Below are 19,986 nucleotides of genomic sequence, written 5' to 3'. Positions count from 1 at the left end.
ACATACCTGCCACCCAGGACCTCCTGCTTTCTTGTTATAGAGGAAAAAGATTGCGCTCAAAAAAAGAGAGCAGCACTCCAATTTTTAATGTGCAGGAAGCTTGAGAAAGCCTCAAAATGAGCCAAAATGTTGCATTGCACATAGACAGACAGATGGATATGTAATTTGTAGATAGATATGTAGAAAACAACAAATATTATTCACAAACCAAACATTCGTTGTGCGCTATGATCCATCCTACATTTGTGTTGCAGCCACTATAACAGTTACAAGGCATCCAAACTATGCACAAAGCAAGAAAGTAAGCGGAATACAGTTGTTTTACTCTACCTGTATCTAGAGGTGCAGCACAAGAAAGCTAACGAAGAAGGCGAGTGCAGCGCCTCACAGGCATGATCAAACCTCCAATAGATCCAATGAAGAAAAATGCAGCAATACAAAGTCCAAAAAGAAATACTGTTATTTATTGACACCAGGTCATAATGGTGACGTTTCATTCCAGTGTGGAACTTTCTCAATCTTTGGAGTGCTGCCTTTTTCTTCATTGGATACATCTAGAGGTAGATAGATAGATAGATAGATAGATAGATAGATAGATAGATAGATAGATAGATAGATAGATAGATAGATAGATAGATAACAGATATACAAAAAATGAAACAGCACTTTACCAATAGGTGGGTGCATGCCTCCCAAAACATCCAAAACTTGCCTCAATCCAGACACAGGAGAAAATGCAGGCAGCACTCCATAGCTTAAGGTGAAAAAATGTGGTTTTATTTCAAACCCACATGCTGTGGCGACGTTTCGGCTCAATTTAGCTGAAACGTCGCCACAGCATGTGGGTTTGAAATAAAACCACATTTTTTCACCTTTAAGCTATGGAGTGCTGCCTGCATTTTTTCCTATGTCTGGATAGATAGATAGATAGATGATAGATAGATAGATAATAGATAAATAGATAGATAATAGAGAGATGGCGAGATAGATAGATAGATAGATAGATAGATAGATAGATAGATAGATGATAGATAATAGATAGATAGATAGATAGATAGATAGATAGATAGATAGATAGATAGATATTCTCCCCAGCTTGTCGCTTTTGCACAGATTGATGCTTCTGCTGTAGAATAAACCGCTTTCTGATATTTCTGTGACAAGTGACATTTTTTCTTCCACCCATCAGAAGTGTCAATCATTCCTCTTACTGCCCCTGCCCTAGTGAAGGAAATCCGCAGACTCTTCCCCAGTGGGTGATTTGCCCCCGGTGTGGGAGGCTGCCTGTCTGTGGCCCCTGACCTTCTGCTCCTGGTTATGATGGGGGGACGTCTCCCATTGCAGAGACCCTACAGCACAGCTGCCTCCTCTCCTCCTTGTGGCCGCGGCTCTTACCTTCCCCATAGTGGCTCATGGTGTCTGATGAGGCGGTGACGCTGACGGTTGTCGCTCACTTTCTTCTTTGGCTCATGGTGATGTCACTGGAGCTCTGCAGACCCTGGAAGACAAGCAGGTTGCAGGCTGTGAGTCGGGCGATGTGTGGAGCCGGTGCATCATGCGAGGAGGCTCATACATGGCGGAGTCTAGAGAGGCGGCGGAGGAGCCCGCGGTCACCGCTCGGGGCTGAGGGCTGCAGCCTGTGACCGGAATCCTCAATCACCGAGCCCGGGACTACAAGTGATGGGAAACAGCGAGGGATCCGGCCGGTAATGGCCGCAATCGGCACTGAGAGACAATGAGGAAACAGCAAAGTTCTGGAGCAGAAAGCAGAGTGCAAGAGAAAAAGCAAAGAGCAGAGACTGAGGGGGGCTGCCCACATGAGACTGCCCAGGGGTGACTGCCCACAGGACAATGCCCACAGGAGACTGCCCAGGGGTGACTGCCCACAGGACACTGCCCACAGGAGACTGCCCACGGGAGACTGCCCAGGGGTGACTGCCCACGGGTAACTGCCCACAGGAGACTGCCCACAGGAGACTGCCCACGGGTGACTGCCCACAGGACACTGCCCACAGGAGACTTCCCAGGGGTGACTGCCCACAGGACACAGCCCACGGGTGACTGCCCACAGGAGACTGCCCACAGGACACTGCCCACAAGAGACTGCCCACAGGAGACTGCCCACAGGAGACTGCCCACAGGAGACTGCCCAGGGGTGACTGCCCACAGGAGACTGCCCACAGGACACTGCCCACAGGACACTGCCCACAGGAGACTGCCCACGGGAGACTGCCCAGGGGTGACTGCCCACGGGTAACTGCCCACAGGAGACTGCCCACAGGAGACTGCCCAGGGGTGACTGCCGACAGGAGACTGCCCAGGGGTGACTGCCCACAGGACACTGCCCACAGGAGACTGCCCACAGGAGACTGCCCACAGGACACTGCCCACAGGAGACTGCCCACAGGAGACTGCCCACAGGACACTGCCCACAGGACACTGCCCACGGGTAACTGCCAACAGGAGACTGCCCACAGGAGACTGCCCAGGGGTGACTGCCCACAGGAGACTGCCCACAGGTGACTGCCCACAGGACAATGCCCAGGGGTCACTGCCCACAGGACAATGCCCACAAGACACTGCCCACGGGTGACTGCCCACAGGATAATGCCCACGGGTGACTGCCCACAGGACACTGCCCACGGGTGACTGCCCACAGGACAATGCCCAGGGGTCACTGCCCATATGACAATGCCCACAGGTCACTGCCCACAAGACACTGCCCACGGGTGACTGCCCACAGGACAATGCCCACGGGTGACTGCCCACAGGACAATGCCCAGGGGTCACTGCCAACAGGAAACTGCACAGGCTGCTGCAGATCCGAAGGGAGAATGGCTGCTGTCAATCTGACTCAGAATGCAAAAATACAAAAACTCTGCATTAAAGACTATCAGGGACGAGTTACTTAATTCCTGCAACTAACATTTAGAAATACATTTGCAACAATGTTTAAATCACCCTAAAAAATGAAGCAGCTGTGCTAATAGTCTTCATTAAAAGAAAACATTTTTTGCATGCCTCTCTTCTGCAGAACTATGTGTCTCCATGGTTACAGACTACAAACACATCCTATGTAGTCTGATCCAGCAGTCAGGTGGTACTCCACTCTCTTCACCTCTCTTTATCAAAATCTTCTATTTTGTGAACAGTGCTCCAATGCAGAGCTATGTGTCTCCATGGTTACAGACTACAAACACATCCGGCGTAGTCAGAACCAGCAGTCAGGTGGTGCTTCACTCCGTACACCTCTTTTCTTGATAACCTCTCATCTGCCTCCTTTAGGTTCACTAATAATAGATCAGATTACACAGGGCTGGTTCACAGCCACTGATCGTAGAGACACATCATTTTGCATGGGATCTGTAGACACAAAACAGTAAATATTTAGTCAAGACTTTCTGCAAAGTTGCTGGATGTTACTTTTGCTGTACATACACTGGAACAAGAAAAACAATTAAATGCTGTTTCTGTAACTTCTGTTCATTTTTGGGGGAGATCGGGACATTGCTCATTTCACCCGCGCCCTCCAATCTTCGTAGTTCACACTCCTGTGGCCGGCACTTAAAGGGGTTGTCTGGCTTTCCGATACAAGTCTGCAGTCATTTTATGAGCATACTGCGCAGTGTGAGAATTCCACGGTGCTGCCGTCGGGAGTGGGTGGTCCTGTGACTGCAAGTATGCGATTTCCAAACTTCCGGCTACATTCCAACAGGACATGGATTTTTGAATGCAAGTGTATTGAGCGAGGCTGCACAAGTCTAGTTGGTATGTGACAGCATACAAATTCCATAGTCGCGGTTACATGGCTCCCACTCACAGCGCCGGTAACAGAATCCTCACAGTGCACGCACATAGAGTGCAGACTCATACCCTAAGGCAGGACAATCCCTTTAAGCGCTGATATTCCTGTGACCGACATAAATGGCTGAGATGGGAATATCCCTTTAATACATGAATAGAGGCAGAAGTCAAACCAGAGACATCCATCTCTAGTACACAGTGGCTTCAGAGCTTTTAAAAAGCAAAAGTCATTCTAATTATTTTTTTCATTTTTTTTTATTTCGGAAATAAATCGTACATGTGAAAATAAGAAACTGTGTAATAAATCTTATCAGAGAAATCTGCTTCTTTCTCCTCCTGGATTGACAGTTGGTGCTCATAAAGTTCTATGGAGAAATGTAAATCATTTCAGGAAAACTTGCAGCAGAATGTCCATACTAAGGGTATAGTATGAAATATTTGTAGGCACAGAATTCACTGAGGTAGCCCCCTCTCCAAGCACCAGCCAAAAGTCCCCAAAATGCATGTTCCTATGTCTATTAGAGCAGTCCTGGGGTGGAGAATAAAGACATTGCAGTGTTAGTATGATACATTTGTTTCTATTTCTTTCCATGACTGTGCAGGGAATTTGCTGCTCTGCACCAGAAAAATGATACAGCATTCAGACCCCTATTAAAATAGTTTATGGAACTAATCAGCAGAGAGTTATTAACTTTATTTCATTGCCGGTAATAAATTGTCTGATTACAGATGGAGCATTTAGTGTTGCTGAAACATATCAACGACTCCGACGAAAAGCTCCATCACCCGAATGATTTGTCAACTCCACACATACATTGTGTTCTCTGTATTCAAACGTCAGTGAAAAGATCTTCTATTAACCTAATTGTTTCACACAATGAGAATATTACACAAAAAGTATCAAGTAATAACTGACATTACACAGTAATTCACAATCACAGCAGTCCTGCAGCCGCAGGCAAACCTAAGGTGGAAAAGTGGAAAGTAATGAAAAAGCTAGCACACAATCAATGAAGTTCACGGTGCTAGTGAACGGGATGTTGAGTCCCCCAAGTTATCAAATTCAAAAGATCACTGCACTCGTATATTTTTCAAATGCATAATTTCAAAAGTTTATTAGATTTGTGTCAGAGAGAAAAAAAAGGTTCTTGGCGAATTTGACGTTTCGGCTAACCCGTAGCCTTGTTCACAAAAATCGCTGTAACAAGTGAAAGATAAAACAATGTCACTCACAGGTAAGTATATACATATTTACAATTTGTACACAAAAGAAAGAAATCCATGTCACGGTGATACAATCGCCGATAATTGGGCATATCATATAGGGATTATAGACTAGGAATCACTTAATTTCCAAGACATATGAACAACTCGACGATCAAGAGGGGGAGAGTTTGAGAGAGGGAGTACATGTTGGATCTGGAGAGAACACTTATGGAGGAAGAACATACCCTGTTAGAACTGTATTGCATACAAAGAGAGGACCCTTTACGTTTGGTGAGTCAAATAAAACGATGAAGAGGCATAACCTGGAAGGAACAATATAGCATAAAGCGGCAGCAGAATCATACGGTACATAGCAGAGGGGGGGCATAAGCCCAACCCCTAGTATAATATTGACAGTAATTCCCTCCTTAGATGCTGGTTATTCTTATCTCCACCCCAAACAGAGTAGTACATCATAGGGATACTGACCTAGCAGGAGTGCTAGTGAACATAAACCCATACACAACAACCGTATCAGCGGCTGGACCGGGACTTGTGGCTGCAATATATACATATAACAACAATGAGGCCTAATAGTGTAGACAGATAGAACTGTGGGGTATACGGAGCTATTGGAATACCTGTCCAGTGGAAGCAGTCAATACTTGAGGTCAGCCTGTATCCGTTCAGTATTATTTGCAGTGTCCCAGATATAGTGTGATGGTATAGTGCTATGTGTGAGAAAAGAGAAGGGGGGAGCAGTTATATAAGGGACCATGTCTCCTATATGGAAATGGTATGGAGGACACGTCATAATGCCTGTTAAAGATCTAACTCCGTACCTGTGTCACCAATTGTTGCAGGGGACCACACAAGTGCTGGCCACTGGTTACAGTGGTGTCTCCTCACTATAATGGGAAATGCTGCCTGTAGGTTCCGTATTAGTGTACCTGTATAAAAGGGATGATGGTATAAGCTATATAGTTCCTAGAGTCGATGGTATACTTATCAGATAACTGTGCTGTAGTCTCACGTCCTGGTCCTGTGTGCAGGTAGGGGGCAAGCGTTGGTGGCGTAGTGGAGGAAGCCGACACAGTCCTGTGTCACGGCGGTGAGGCAGCTCGGCGTGCTGTATGGCTACCGGCGTTATATTTGTTTTCCCCGCCGGTCACATGACCGGAAGTACGAGGGGACGCCGGCGCCTGCGCACCAGAGTGCCCTAGCCGTGTGTGGGCAGGCAGAGCGGCGCCTGCGTGCATCCTACAAGGCAGAGCGCTGGTATACAGCGCCTGCGTGTGTCTCCATGGCGGGCGCCTGCGCACGAGGATTTCCTCCCTGTGTGAGGACACGCAGGGTGGCGCCTGCGCACACTACACATGACAGGGCGCTGGTTTGCAGCGCTAGTGTCGTTGAGCTAATCGGGCTGTATAGGTCATGAGGCCGGTCTGTGCATACAGAACAGTGTGTTAGTGCTAGTGCACTGTACTACGTGCTCACATAGGTCCCTGCTGGAATGTTATGTATAATGGGGGAAAATAGGCGTCTGTTGTCTGGGTCATACCCAGTATGCCCCTGATTGTATAGGAGGAATATTACGGGACAATATGCTAAATCTAAGTGGATCTAAGTGGAGTATGCCCCTGATTGTATAGGAGGAATATTCTGGGACAATATGCTAAATCTGAGTAGATCCCTAGTGGGAATGCAACGTAATGCCAAGTTGCAGGGCACAAGGCTACATGAGTGAGCACATCATAGTAATGCATATACAACAAATCACATGAGATACAGTACAATAATATATGTAATGGTAGGAGTCCAAACCTCAATGAAGAAAATAAAGAAAAAGTCAAAGCAAAGAAATGAAATAAAAGTAATGAAATAAAGGAAATGAACTGAACTAATGAACTGAATATAAACTGAAAAGTAAAAAATAAAAAAATAAAGAAATATATAAAAAATAAAAAAATAAAAAAATAAAGATAATGAAAAATAATGAAAAATAATAAAAAATAATGAAAAACAAAAATTGAAACGGGGGTTGATATATTGGCCTAAAGGATGAAGCCTACTATGTAAAAAATGGTAACCAAATAAATTAAATGACAAAAAAAGAAAAGAGAAAAATGTTTTAAAAAAAACATAAGGAAACTTATAAAAGGACTATTAGGGTATGTATCTTACCAACCACAACGCGTTTGTCATAGAAGACGGTTGTGCAGATGGTCAGTTGGCCTACATAGGAGAAAAATCAAATTAGCCAATCCATCTCGCGGTTCAAGCCCCGTGGGTGCAGGGTGTCAAGCGTATAGATCCAAAAAGTTTCTCTCTGTTTTAGTAACTTTATATGATTCCCTCCTCGCCTAGGTCGGGGAACTCGCTCTAGAACCTGAAATCTTAATTGTGCTACATTATGGTTGGCTTCTTTGAAATGAAGAGGAAGGGGGAGCCATATTTTCCCACAGCGGATAGTAGATTTATGGTTAGAGATACGGTCCCTAACCGCTTGGGTGGTCTCCCCCACGTAAAGTAACCCGCAGGGGCACTTTATGATGTACACCACAAAATTTGTTTCACAGGTATAGTAGTCCTTGATTCTATATGATTTGCCTGTTCTAGGGTGTACTACTTCGCTGCCCTTAATTACGTTTGAGCAGCTCATGCAGCCCAAACACGGAAAAGTCCCTGTGCGTTTTTGACCGGAAAGTGTTCTATGTGTCAATGTTTTCTGTGTACCCAAGTCTGCTCTGACAACCCTGTCCTTTATGTTCTTCGGCCTCCTGGTGCACATCAGGGGAGGTTCCTTAAATATAGGGATGGTAGGATACGCTCTAGTTAAGAGAGGCCAGTGTGCCCTGATCAGATTATGTACTCTACGCATCGTAGGGTGATGACTATGCACGAATGGGAGCCTTGGGTTCTTTTGAATTTTTATTGTCCCATCCTCTATTTCATTGAGAACCCTAGTGGATTCGGTATTCAGGAGGTCAGTTGGGTAGTTGCGTGCTCTGAATTTATTAGACATCTCCTGTAATCTGGTGGCCTTCAGGTCAGGATTGGAGACAATCCTTGACACTCTCTTAAACTGAGATCTTGGGAGACTATTTTTTGTGGATTTAGGGTGACAGCTGTTGTAGAGCAAAAGGCTATTACAATCAGTGGGTTTTGAATATAGATCAGTATTTAGATTACCCATGTCGTCCTTGAGGACTTTGGTATCTAAGAACGTGACTTCACTCTCGTGGTATGTAATTGTGAAGGTAAGTTCAGGTCGAGTAGTATTGATGGTGTCAAAGAATTCCTGAAGGCTGGTGTGGGTACCCCGCCAGATACAGAATATATCGTCGATATATCTGTACCAGATTAAAGCATTTTGTTGAAAAGTGGGATTGGCGTACACATGCTCCCTTTCAAATTGGTCCATGTAAAGATTAGCGTATGCTGGGGCCACATTGGACCCCATAGCAGTGCCGCACGTCTGCACAAAGAAGTCATCTTCAAAGAGGAAGAAATTTTCTCTGAGCACCAGATTTAGAAGATCTATGCAAAGGTCGTGCGAGTTCCTGTCCAGGCCTGCCTCCTGCAAAGTATGTGAGACAGCTGTAATTCCTCTATCGTGTATGATAGAGGTATATAGGCTGTTGACATCCAGGGTACACAGGAGGCTGTCAGGAGGGATGTTAGAGATGTTGCGAATTTTAGATAAAAAGTCACTAGTATCGAGTATGAAGGATCTGGTCAACCGAGTGTATGGTGTAAGTACTTTTTCCAGAAATTTAGAGAGGGGATTGAGTACTGAGTCAGTTGAGGCTACGATAGGGCGGCCGGGGGGATTCTGAAGATTTTTATGTATTTTAGGGAGTATATACAAAACTGGAGTCACTGGATAATGATTAATGAGGTAAGTCTTGGTTTTATTGTCTATAGTACCCAGGCCCATATATTTATCAATTACATTATTGATCTTCCGCTGTATGGAGTATGTGGGATCCCCCTGGAGCTTTTTATAGGTACTGGTATCGGAGAGTTGGCGTCTCACCTCGGTAACATAATAGTGTTTGTTCATAACGACAATGGCTCCCCCCTTGTCTGCTGGTTTGATTATGATGTTCCTATTCTCACTCAATGTATCTAGTGCTTGTTTTTCTGAGGAGTTAAGGTTGTGTCTGACTGGGAGGAGGCCAAGTCGTTGGTCATGTATAGTTCCCCTGATATCTCTGTCAAGGAGATCTATGAAAGTTTCCACCGCATGATTAGATTTGGGTGGAGTAAACGTACTAGGGTTCCTTAAGCCTAGTGTGCCTATGGTAATGCCGGTCCCTTCCCCCTGGCTCGGTGTGGTGCCCAATCTATTTGCTGCTGTAATGGGTAATTCATTGAAATGTACCTTGAGTCTTATATTCCTATAGAATCGTTGCAGATCCTTTTCAAGTTGAAAAGAATCCCATTTAGGAGTAGGGCAGAAAGATAAGCCCATGTTTAAGACTTTGAGTTCTAGAGGAGAAAGGGTGTAATCGGAGATATTTACCACAGTGTTTGGACTCCTACCTGAGATCTCAGCGTCATATGTCGATCCACGTTTCTTCTTCCTTCCCCTCCTTGTGGGCGCGCGGTTTGTCCTAAAAAACGCGGTCCTACTGCTTGGGCCCCACCAGTTTCGCTGCCGGATCCTGCAGATGATCCCCCGGCCGGCGAGGAGCCCCCTGAGGGGTAGTTGCCCCCTGGTGTGCGTCGATATCTTGGTCTCTGTCGGCGGGGGGCTGTATCTTCCCATCGGTACACTTTGTTAGATATGTAGTCGTCTGTGTCCCTTTGAAACTTTGTGCGTTTTCTTTCTTCCAAGGATCGTTGATATGAGTTTAGGCTAGAGTCTATTTTGCTTTTGAGAGTAGAGAGTTCAGTGGAGTTGAGGGTAGCGGTTAGTTGGGTTTCAATGCTCTCGATCTTTTCCTCAGTATTCTTGATGGCCTCCTGTAGGTATTCAATAGTCAATAGTATTATGTCAAAGGAACATTTGTTCAAAATTTTTTGAAACGTGGCACAGTATTTCTCGTTATCTGAAAATAAGGTGGGACGTAGATTGCAGCGTAGACCACGAGGTATTCTGGCCTGGCGATGGTATTCTCCCAACGTTGCACAATGTAGATCGTAGCTGATGAGTTTCCTTCTTTCTTTCTCCCAGTCTCTCGATTTAACGTCTTTACTTGGTAGATGTAGGAAGTCCGTATTAGTCTTAATCTTTGATAGGATGGTAGACCCTGTTGACTCGTCGTATACATATGTTTCGGCGGACATGGATTCGATTGGTGCTTATAGCTTACAAAGTAAACAACCGTGGAAAGTAATGAAAAAGCTAGCACACAATCAATGAAGTTCACGGTGCTAGTGAACGGGATGTTGAGTCCCCCAAGTTATCAAATTCAAAAGATCACTGCACTCGTATATTTTTCAAATGCATAATTTCAAAAGTTTATTAGATTTGTGTCAGAGAGAAAAAAAAGGTTCTTGGCGAATTTGACGTTTCGGCTAACCCGTAGCCTTGTTCACAAAAATCGCTGTAACAAGTGAAAGATAAAACAATGTCACTCACAGGTAAGTATATACATATTTACAATTTGTACACAAAAGAAAGAAATCCATGTCACGGTGATACAATCGCCGATAATTGGGCATATCATATAGGGATTATAGACTAGGAATCACTTAATTTCCAAGACATATGAACAACTCGACGATCAAGAGGGGGAGAGTTTGAGAGAGGGAGTACATGTTGGATCTGGAGAGAACACTTATGGAGGAAGAACATACCCTGTTAGAACTGTATTGCATACGCTTGCCCCCTACCTGCACACAGGACCAGGACGTGAGACTACAGCACAGTTATCTGATAAGTATACCATCGACTCTAGGAACTATATAGCTTATACCATCATCCCTTTTATACAGGTACACTAATACGGAACCTACAGGCAGCATTTCCCATTATAGTGAGGAGACACCACTGTAACCAGTGGCCAGCACTTGTGTGGTCCCCTGCAACAATTGGTGACACAGGTACGGAGTTAGATCTTTAACAGGCATTATGACGTGTCCTCCATACCATTTCCATATAGGAGACATGGTCCCTTATATAACTGCTCCCCCCTTCTCTTTTCTCACACATAGCACTATACCATCACACTATATCTGGGACACTGCAAATAATACTGAACGGATACAGGCTGACCTCAAGTATTGACTGCTTCCACTGGACAGGTATTCCAATAGCTCCGTATACCCCACAGTTCTATCTGTCTACACTATTAGGCCTCATTGTTGTTATATGTATATATTGCAGCCACAAGTCCCGGTCCAGCCGCTGATACGGTTGTTGTGTATGGGTTTATGTTCACTAGCACTCCTGCTAGGTCAGTATCCCTATGATGTACTACTCTGTTTGGGGTGGAGATAAGAATAACCAGCATCTAAGGAGGGAATTACTGTCAATATTATACTAGGGGTTGGGCTTATGCCCCCCCTCTGCTATGTACCGTATGATTCTGCTGCCGCTTTATGCTATATTGTTCCTTCCAGGTTATGCCTCTTCATCGTTTTATTTGACTCACCAAACGTAAAGGGTCCTCTCTTTGTATGCAATACAGTTCTAACAGGGTATGTTCTTCCTCCATAAGTGTTCTCTCCAGATCCAACATGTACTCCCTCTCTCAAACTCTCCCCCTCTTGATCGTCGAGTTGTTCATATGTCTTGGAAATTAAGTGATTCCTAGTCTATAATCCCTATATGATATGCCCAATTATCGGCGATTGTATCACCGTGACATGGATTTCTTTCTTTTGTGTACAAATTGTAAATATGTATATACTTACCTGTGAGTGACATTGTTTTATCTTTCACTTGTTACAGCGATTTTTGTGAACAAGGCTACGGGTTAGCCGAAACGTCAAATTCGCCAAGAACCTTTTTTTTCTCTCTGACACAAATCTAATAAACTTTTGAAATTATGCATTTGAAAAATATACGAGTGCAGTGATCTTTTGAATTTGATAAGGTGGAAAAGTGATGTACTAATGGTTACTATTCACCCAGAACATACTCCAGAGCTGCACTCACTATTCTGCTGGTGCAGTCACTGCGTACATACGTTACATTACTGATCCTGAGTTACATCCTGTATTATACTCCAGAGCTGCACTCACTATTCTGCTGGTGCAGTCACTGTGTACATACAATATATTACTGATCCTGGACTGATCCTGTATTATACCCCAGAGCTGTACTCACTATTCTGCTGGTGCAGTCACTGTGTACATACATTACATTACTGATCCTGAGTTACATCCTGTATTATACCCCAGAGCTGCACTCACTATTCTGCTGGTGCATTCACTGTGTACATACATTACATTACTGATCCTGAGTTACCTCCTGTATTATACTCCAGAGCTGCACTCACTATTCTGCTGGTGCAGTCACTGTGTACATACATTTCTGATCCTGCACTGATCCTGAGTTACATCCTGTATTATTCCCCAGAGCTGCACTCACTATTCTGCTGGTGCAGTTGGAGCGCCCCCACACCGCCGCAGGGCCGAGGGGATACCCGGAGCCGGGCCTCTAGTTCTCAGTCTCGGGGTTGTCACGGTGGCTAGACCCGGTCCGTGGCCCTGTCCGTCAGTGGGGGACGTCCGGTGCAATAGGTGGTAGTAATGGTAGCGATGAAGCGGTGCAGTTGTGGGGTGTATGTCGCGGTAAATAACGAGGACACCAGGTTGCAGTCTCTTTACCTCTTTACTGGAGATCTCTGAGTCCTCAGTCCAGAACACGGTTCACCAGGCTACGCAAGTCCGGCCGGTCCAATGGCACCTCCAGAGTTCTCCTCTCAGGTGGAAATCTGTGCCTTCCTACTAGCGCTATGTGTTGTAGTCCTTCCCTGCTGTGCTCACGGAAAGTGACCCCACAACGGTTGTGTCTGTTTCTTAAGTTCCCTCACAACTCGATTTGATGTTCCTCTGTAATCCACCCCTTCCCTGTATTCAGGTTGGAATGGCACCCGTTTGTCAGATAGGCCTGGAGTTCTTCCGGGACCCTAGAGTCGCCCCTCTCCCGCAATTGCCCCCCAAGACTTCATAGGTGATATGTGGTAGACAGCCCGCCTGAGACCGACTGTCCTGCCGCTGTTTGGAGTATGGCTTGAAGCTGTATTCTAATCCACTCCCTCGGCGTTCCGGCCACCGGTATTGCGCCTCAGCAGGGTGCTGCCTCTTTCAACAAAGCCCCTGCTGGTATTCTCCTTCTGCTTGATCTCGTTTCTCACTCAGCACAATCTATCTCGCTTCTAGTCCTTTCTTGAGCCCCGCCGCTTCCAGGAGCCTGCGCGGACCCGTTACGTTCTTTCAATGCCAAGCCTCTGCCAGGATCCCACCCCTGGCAGAGACCCTACAGTCTCTCCCTTCACAACACCCCCTGCCACAGGGTGTTGCTCCGTTCAATCCCGTCAGCGTTCTCTACTAACTTCCTGCCTGACCCCCAGTTTACCCACTATGGTGGGGAGTGGCCTAATGAATAGCACCCTTAGCTCCCCCCGGAGGCCCAGCTGTGAAACATATTGGTGTCTGTGATACCTGATTGGAGGAACTCCTTCGGTGCCATCGAACGTACCATGGCTCCCCTTAGCGGCGAAGCCACAGCACTGCAACGACCAGGACTCTGGGGCGCTGCACTCCCCCCTGGTTAAACACAGTACTCCTGGACTGGGAAGAAAAACAACAATACAGATTAGCAAAAAGACATACAATTTTGTTGAGTGCAAAACGATAAGTATACTTGAACAGGCTTCCCTTTATGGGAGGTGAGGACACTTTTAACGTTACAAACATGGTCAACATTATAAATTACAGGCTATGCATAACTCCTGTTACCCAACCGGGTATTCTACTTAGTGCAAATTCTGGAACAATAAATTAACATTGCCTTTAAGAAACATACACTCTTAGTTTACCAAAGGCCTTCCTATAATCACATTACAGGGTAAGGTAACTTCACATTCTCCTACTTTGAACCTGCAGGACCGCCTGTCCCTATGGCACCAGACCTACTGCCTCTCCTTTCTTTTACAGGACCGCCCCATTCAGCCAGGGCCTACTGCCTTTCGCTACTATACATAGTATAGACATAACATTCCTTTCGTTTAAAGAACTCTGAGCCAGCTCTACTCGGCTCCTTTAAGGACTCACTCTCTAACCCCTACGGGTTCGCCTTCTGTCCTTAGTAACAAAGTAACTTTCTATGGGGACGCAGGGTTGACCTTCTATCCTCACCTTCATCATTACTTCCTTACTTTCAGCTATGCAGATCTCTATCTCTACCCCTACGGGCTCTCTGCATCTTTTCTTTCTGCAAAACATTATTTAGATTTCACATTTCAACAAATTCAACACATATAACTTAGCATGTAAAACAGTTACATTTCTTTTCAAGGCATCATTATGGCATTACTGTTCTGCAACAGTATCTCTCTCAAGTTCAGTTTCTCACATCCCCTTTAAGAGGGGACCAAGTCTTTCTAAGGTAGCTCGTCTTCTCAGCCTACCAGCCCATGCAAAGGTTCCGGCATGGTATCTTCGCAAAGTGTCTTTAACTAGAACCGGTAGGAAAGGTATCTTCACAAAGTGTCTTTGGCTCAAACCAATAGGGCAAATATCTTCGCAAAGTGTCTTTGGCTAAAACCAGTAGGGAGCACCTTTAAGAAGGTGCAAACTATTTACAAGAAAGTTCAAATCATGCACTGTTCATGATTTCTCAGTTTGTATAACATTGTGGAACAAAAAGCAAAAATGAAAGTGAAAGCAAAAATAAAAAGCAATAGGGATCCCGGGTAAACAAAGGGATCCCTTTAAGAGTTAACCCAGGACGGGTTTTAGCAGCAAAACAGCAAGGAAATAAACAGTTAACTATTTACAGTTTCAGGTTTCCGAGGTTTAGTTGGACGGCTTCCAGGGCTGCACCTGGCACTTAACCCTTCTTGGCCTGGGCAAAGTGAGGTCCAGGGTTACACCCAGTGCTGGACAAACGCCGTTAATCCGTCTTTCATGTACGATTAAATCATGCGCAGCGATGGAGGTCTGCGCAGCTTGAGTATGGGCATTTGCTGCAGCAGAGGTAGCGGCTGCTGCAAGATCAGTCACTGGAACGAAGTCAGCAGCTGTGGCACTAGCAGTCACTGGAGTGGTGTCGGTCGTCAGGGCAGGGTGGCTCTTCCTACCTGCTTCAGATGCGGTTCCTCCGGTGCCGGTCTGCTCCGTCTCCGCTGGGGTCTGGAACGCTGGCTGCGGGGCCTTGTTCTGCGACGCTGTCATCTCTGCTTGCAGCACTTCGCTTTCCGGCAGGGCCTTGCTTTCCAGCTTCGGAGCGCTGGGACTTCTTCCCTGCTCCGGACCAGATGAGGCTGCCGACAGATGTCCGGTGAGGCTCCTGATGATGGCCTTCTTCCACCCGGCCTCAGTGCTCAGCTGCGTCCGCCGGGGTCGGTCGCTGAGCTCGTCCACTCCGGCCTGCAGGAATTCAGCATCAGCGGTGGAGGCCTGGTTGCGGTGCCCCTCCGGGTGGCTGGGGGAGTCCTCTGCTCCGACCCCACGCTCCGGCTCCGGGCGGCTCGCCATGGCGTCCTCCATGTCGCTCACTTCTTCTTCCTGGTTCTTTTCCCGCTCTCTCCTTCGTGGGCGGTTTCGTTTTCTCTGTCTCTGCCCACCATTGAGGATCAGGAGGCGGATCTCGGCTGCTGACGGACACGTCCTCAAGGGGCCGAGATATTTAGACTGGGCGGCCATTGTCTTTCGCGCTCTTCAACTTGTTCACGCCCACTTCCACGCCCTTCTTCTTCTCCTGCGCTCTCCTTAGCGCTGTAATGGCGGCGATTTTGGCGGGAACTTTTGGCGGCAAGTGGTAATCCACAGTCTTTGCAATAAAGTACAGTCCAAGCACAGTAAATCACAGTTCCAAGGCACACATGACCTGATTCTTCAGGCTTAAGTAGATCCTGTTCGTGACGCCAAGTTTGGAGCGCCCCCACACCGCCGCAGGGCCGAGGGGATACCCGGAGCCGGGCCTCTAGTTCTCAGTCTCGGGGTTGTCACGGTGGCTAGACCCGGTCCGTGGCCCTGTCCGTCAGTGGGGGACGTCCGGTGCAATAGGTGGTAGTAATGGTAGCGATGAAGCGGTGCAGTTGTGGGGTGTAAGTCGCGGTAAATAACGAGGACACCAGGTTGCAGTCTCTTTACCTCTTTACTGGAGATCTCTGAGTCCTCAGTCCAGAACACGGTTCACCAGGCTACGCAAGTCCGGCTGGTCCAATGGCACCTCCAGAGTTCTCCTCTCAGGTGGAAATCTGTGCCTTCCTACTAGCGCTATGTGTTGTAGTCCTTCCCTGCTGTGCTCACGGAAAGTAACCCCACAACGGTTGTGTCTGTTTCTTAAGTTCCCTCACAACTCGATTTGATGTTCCTCTGTAATCCACCCCTTCCCTGTATTCAGGTTGGAATGGCACCCGTTTGTCAGGTAGGCCTGGAGTTCTTCCGGGACCCTAGAGTCGCCCCTCTCCCGCAATTGCCCCCCAAGACTTCATAGGTGATATGTGGTAGACAGCCCGCCTGAGACCGACTGTCCTGCCGCTGTTTGGAGTATGGCTTGAAGCTGTATTCTAATCCACTCCCTCGGCGTTCCGGCCACCGGTATTGCGCCTCAGCAGGGTGCTGCCTCTTTCAACAAAGCCCCTGCTGGTATTCTCCTTCTGCTTGATCTCGTTTCTCACTCAGCACAATCTATCTCGCTTCTAGTCCTTTCTTGAGCCCCGCCGCTTCCAGGAGCCTGCGCGGACCCGTTACGTTCTTTCAATGCCAAGCCTCTGCCAGGATCCCACCCCTGGCAGAGACCCTACAGTCTCTCCCTTCACAACACCCCCTGCCACAGGGTGTTGCTCCGTTCAATCCCGTCAGCGTTCTCTACTAACTTCCTGCCTGACCCCCAGTTTACCCACTATGGTGGGGAGTGGCCTAATGAATAGCACCCTTAGCTCCCCCCGGAGGCCCAGCTGTGAAACATATTGGTGTCTGTGATACCTGATTGGAGGAACTCCTTCGGTGCCATCGAACGTACCATGGCTCCCCTTAGCGGCGAAGCCACAGCACTGCAACGACCAGGACTCTGGGGCGCTGCACTGTCACTGTGTACATACATTACATTACTGATCCTGAGTTACATCCTGCATTATACTCCAGAGCTGCACTCACTATTCTGCTGGTGCAGTCACTGCGTACATACATTACATTACTGATCCTGAGTTACATCCTGTATTATACCCCAGAGCTGCACTCACTATTCTGCTGGTGCAGTCACTGTGTACATACATTACATTACTGATCCTGAGTTACATCCTGTATTATACTCCAGAGCTGAACTCACTATTCTGCTGGTGCAGTCACTGTGTAGATACATTACATTACTGATCCTGAGTTATATCCTGTATTATACTCCAGAGCTGCACTCACTATTCTGCTGGTGCAGTCACTGCGTACATACATTACATTACTGATCCTGAGTTACATCCTGTATTATACCCCAGAGCTGTATTCACTATTCTGCTGGTGCAGTCACTGTGTACATACAGTACATTACTGATCCTGAGTTACATCCTGTATTATACTCCAGAGCTGCACTCACTATTCTGCTGGTGCAGTCACTGTGTATGGAGCGCCCCCTACCACAGGGCCACCGAGTCCTAAGTACCGGGTCTCCCTTCCTGCTCTGTCGATGTCACGGTGGCTAGACCCCGGCCTGTGACCCTGTTAAGGGGGATCCAATAAAGGAATAACAGTTCGATGTGTGGGTGGTAGTGATGATGTGGTGCAGTGCCGGTCACGGTAATTAACGAGGACACCAGGTTGCAGTCTCTTTACCTCTTTACTGAAGGCTCAGGATCCTCAGTCTGGAATACGGTTAACCGGGCGGTGAGAGTCCGGCTGGTCCGATGGCACCTCCAGAGCTCCCTTTGCAGGTGGAAATCTGTGCCTACCTTCTAGCGCTTGTGTGTTGTGGTCCTCCCCTGCTGTGCTTACGGGATAGTCCCAACTGTTGTGTCTGTTTCTGAAGTTCCCTCACAACTCAATCAAGATGTTCTGCTTCGTCCCCCAGATGATATGGCTAGGATGCACCCGTATGACGGGTAGGCTCGGAGTTCTTCCGAGACCCTAGAGTCGCCCCTCTCCAAATGTTGCCCCCTATGTCTTCTTAGGTGATTTGGGTGAGACAGCCCGCCTATAACTGACTGTCCTGCCGTAGGTTTGAAGTTAGGCCTGGAGCTCTATACTTCCTCGGCGTTTCCGGCCACCGGCTGCGCGCCTCAGTAGGATGTTGCCTCGACTTACAGCACGACTCCTACTGATGTTTCTCCTTGTTGCGTTGATCTCGTTTCTCACCCTCCTCAATACACCTCGCTTCTTATCCTTTCTCCGGGCACCGCCGCAAGGAAGTGCAGGCGCGGTCCCTTTACGTTCTCTCTAGTTCGCTAGGTCTCTGCCAGGATCCCACTCCTGACAAGGACCCCCCTGAGTCTCTCCCCGCAACACCCTCTGCCACAGGATGTTGCCTGTTCGATTCCCAGTCAGCTTCTCACTAACTTCCTATCTAACCCCCAGTTTTACCAGATTGTGAGGAGTGGCCTAATACATAGCACCCTTAGCTCCCCCTGGAGGCCAGACTGTGAAGTGCATTGGTGTCTGTGATACCTGGTCAGGTGAACTCCTTCAGTGCCATCAGACGTACCATCACTCCCCTTAGTGGCGGAGCATCAGTACTGCAACGACCAGGACTCTGGGGCGCTGCACTCCCCCCCGGCTAAATCCAGTACTCCTGGACTGGGAAGAAACAACAATACATGTCAGCAAAAAGACATACAATTTTTGAAATGCAATAAACAAGTAAACTTTTAACAGAGCTTCCCTTTATGGGAGGTGAGGACACTTGAACGTTGCAAACATGGTTAAATACTTTTAAATAACGTACTATAACTAACTTCTCTTACCCAACCGGGTATCCTACTAAGTGCAATTTCCAAACAATAATTTAACATTGCCTTTAAGGACGTACACATGAAATCCACTAAAGACCTTCTTATAAAACATTATAAGGCTAATCAACCTTTCTTCACTTTCCATCTTTCCATCTGTAGGACCGCCTGTCTATCTGCCCCAGGCCTACTGCCTCTCGTTCTGATGCAGGACCGCCCCTTTCTGCCAGGGCCTACTGCCTTTCTGCTACTATACACAGTATAGAACGTATCATCCATCTCTCAGTTCAAGATCACTGAGCCATCTCTGTATGGCTCCTAGGAGGACTCACCGATTAACTCCGTACGGGTCCACTTCCTGTCCTCATTCTCTGACACATCATTAAACATTTCTTACTATCAACTGTCTAACTACACATAACTTTACATGTAAGCATTATCACTATTTCTCTTAAGGCATCATTATACTTTAAGTGCGATGGGTGAACGTTCCCTTTAAGAGGGGACCAAGTCTCTATGAGGTAGTGCAACTTTCTCAAGCTGCAAGTCCGTGTGCAGCAAGGACTCCGGTACTGCTTCCAGGAACAGTTTCTTCGCAGAGTCCTTTCTTTTGTAAAACCAGTAGAGGGCACCTTTAAGAAGGTGCAAACTATTTACAATGAGTTTGTAATCATGCAGTGTTCATGATCCAGCAGTTCTTTTAACAATGATAAAACAGGAAACAAAAACAAAAGCAAAAGTAGGGATCCCGGGTAAACTAAGGGATCCCTTTAAGAATAACCCTAATCGGGTTTAAAGCAGCAAAAAGCAGGGAAACAAACAGTTAACTATTTACATATCCATGGCATCGAGGTTTATTCTCGCTCTGGCGGCCGTAGCTCCGCATAGACCTCGCTCGGCAAGGTGATCGGCGAGA

The 19,986-nt window shown here is 47.0% G+C and overlaps 1 protein-coding gene across 14 annotated transcripts in view; it reads right to left on the bottom strand.

Moving 5' to 3' along the window:
* The window catches only part of DAB1 (DAB adaptor protein 1), a 759,978-nt gene that overhangs the window by 237,929 nt on the left and 502,063 nt on the right, over positions 1-19,986 (bottom strand). For 13 of the 14 annotated variants that reach the window (XM_077276888.1, XM_077276893.1, XM_077276896.1 and 10 more), the window contains one exon: positions 1,396-1,498. The exons of the other annotated variant lie outside the window; for it this stretch is intronic. The gene's annotated coding sequence lies outside the window, so the exon portion shown is untranslated. The remainder of the gene's footprint in view (positions 1-1,395; positions 1,499-19,986) is intronic. 14 annotated transcript variants of the gene reach the window in all.

This window comes from Ranitomeya variabilis, chromosome 8 (assembly GCF_051348905.1).
Source record: "Ranitomeya variabilis isolate aRanVar5 chromosome 8, aRanVar5.hap1, whole genome shotgun sequence".
NCBI classification, from domain to species: Eukaryota; Metazoa; Chordata; class Amphibia; order Anura; family Dendrobatidae; genus Ranitomeya; species Ranitomeya variabilis.
The sequence above is the reverse complement of the archived record's forward strand: the minus strand, read 5'-3'. Positions and strand labels throughout refer to the sequence as shown.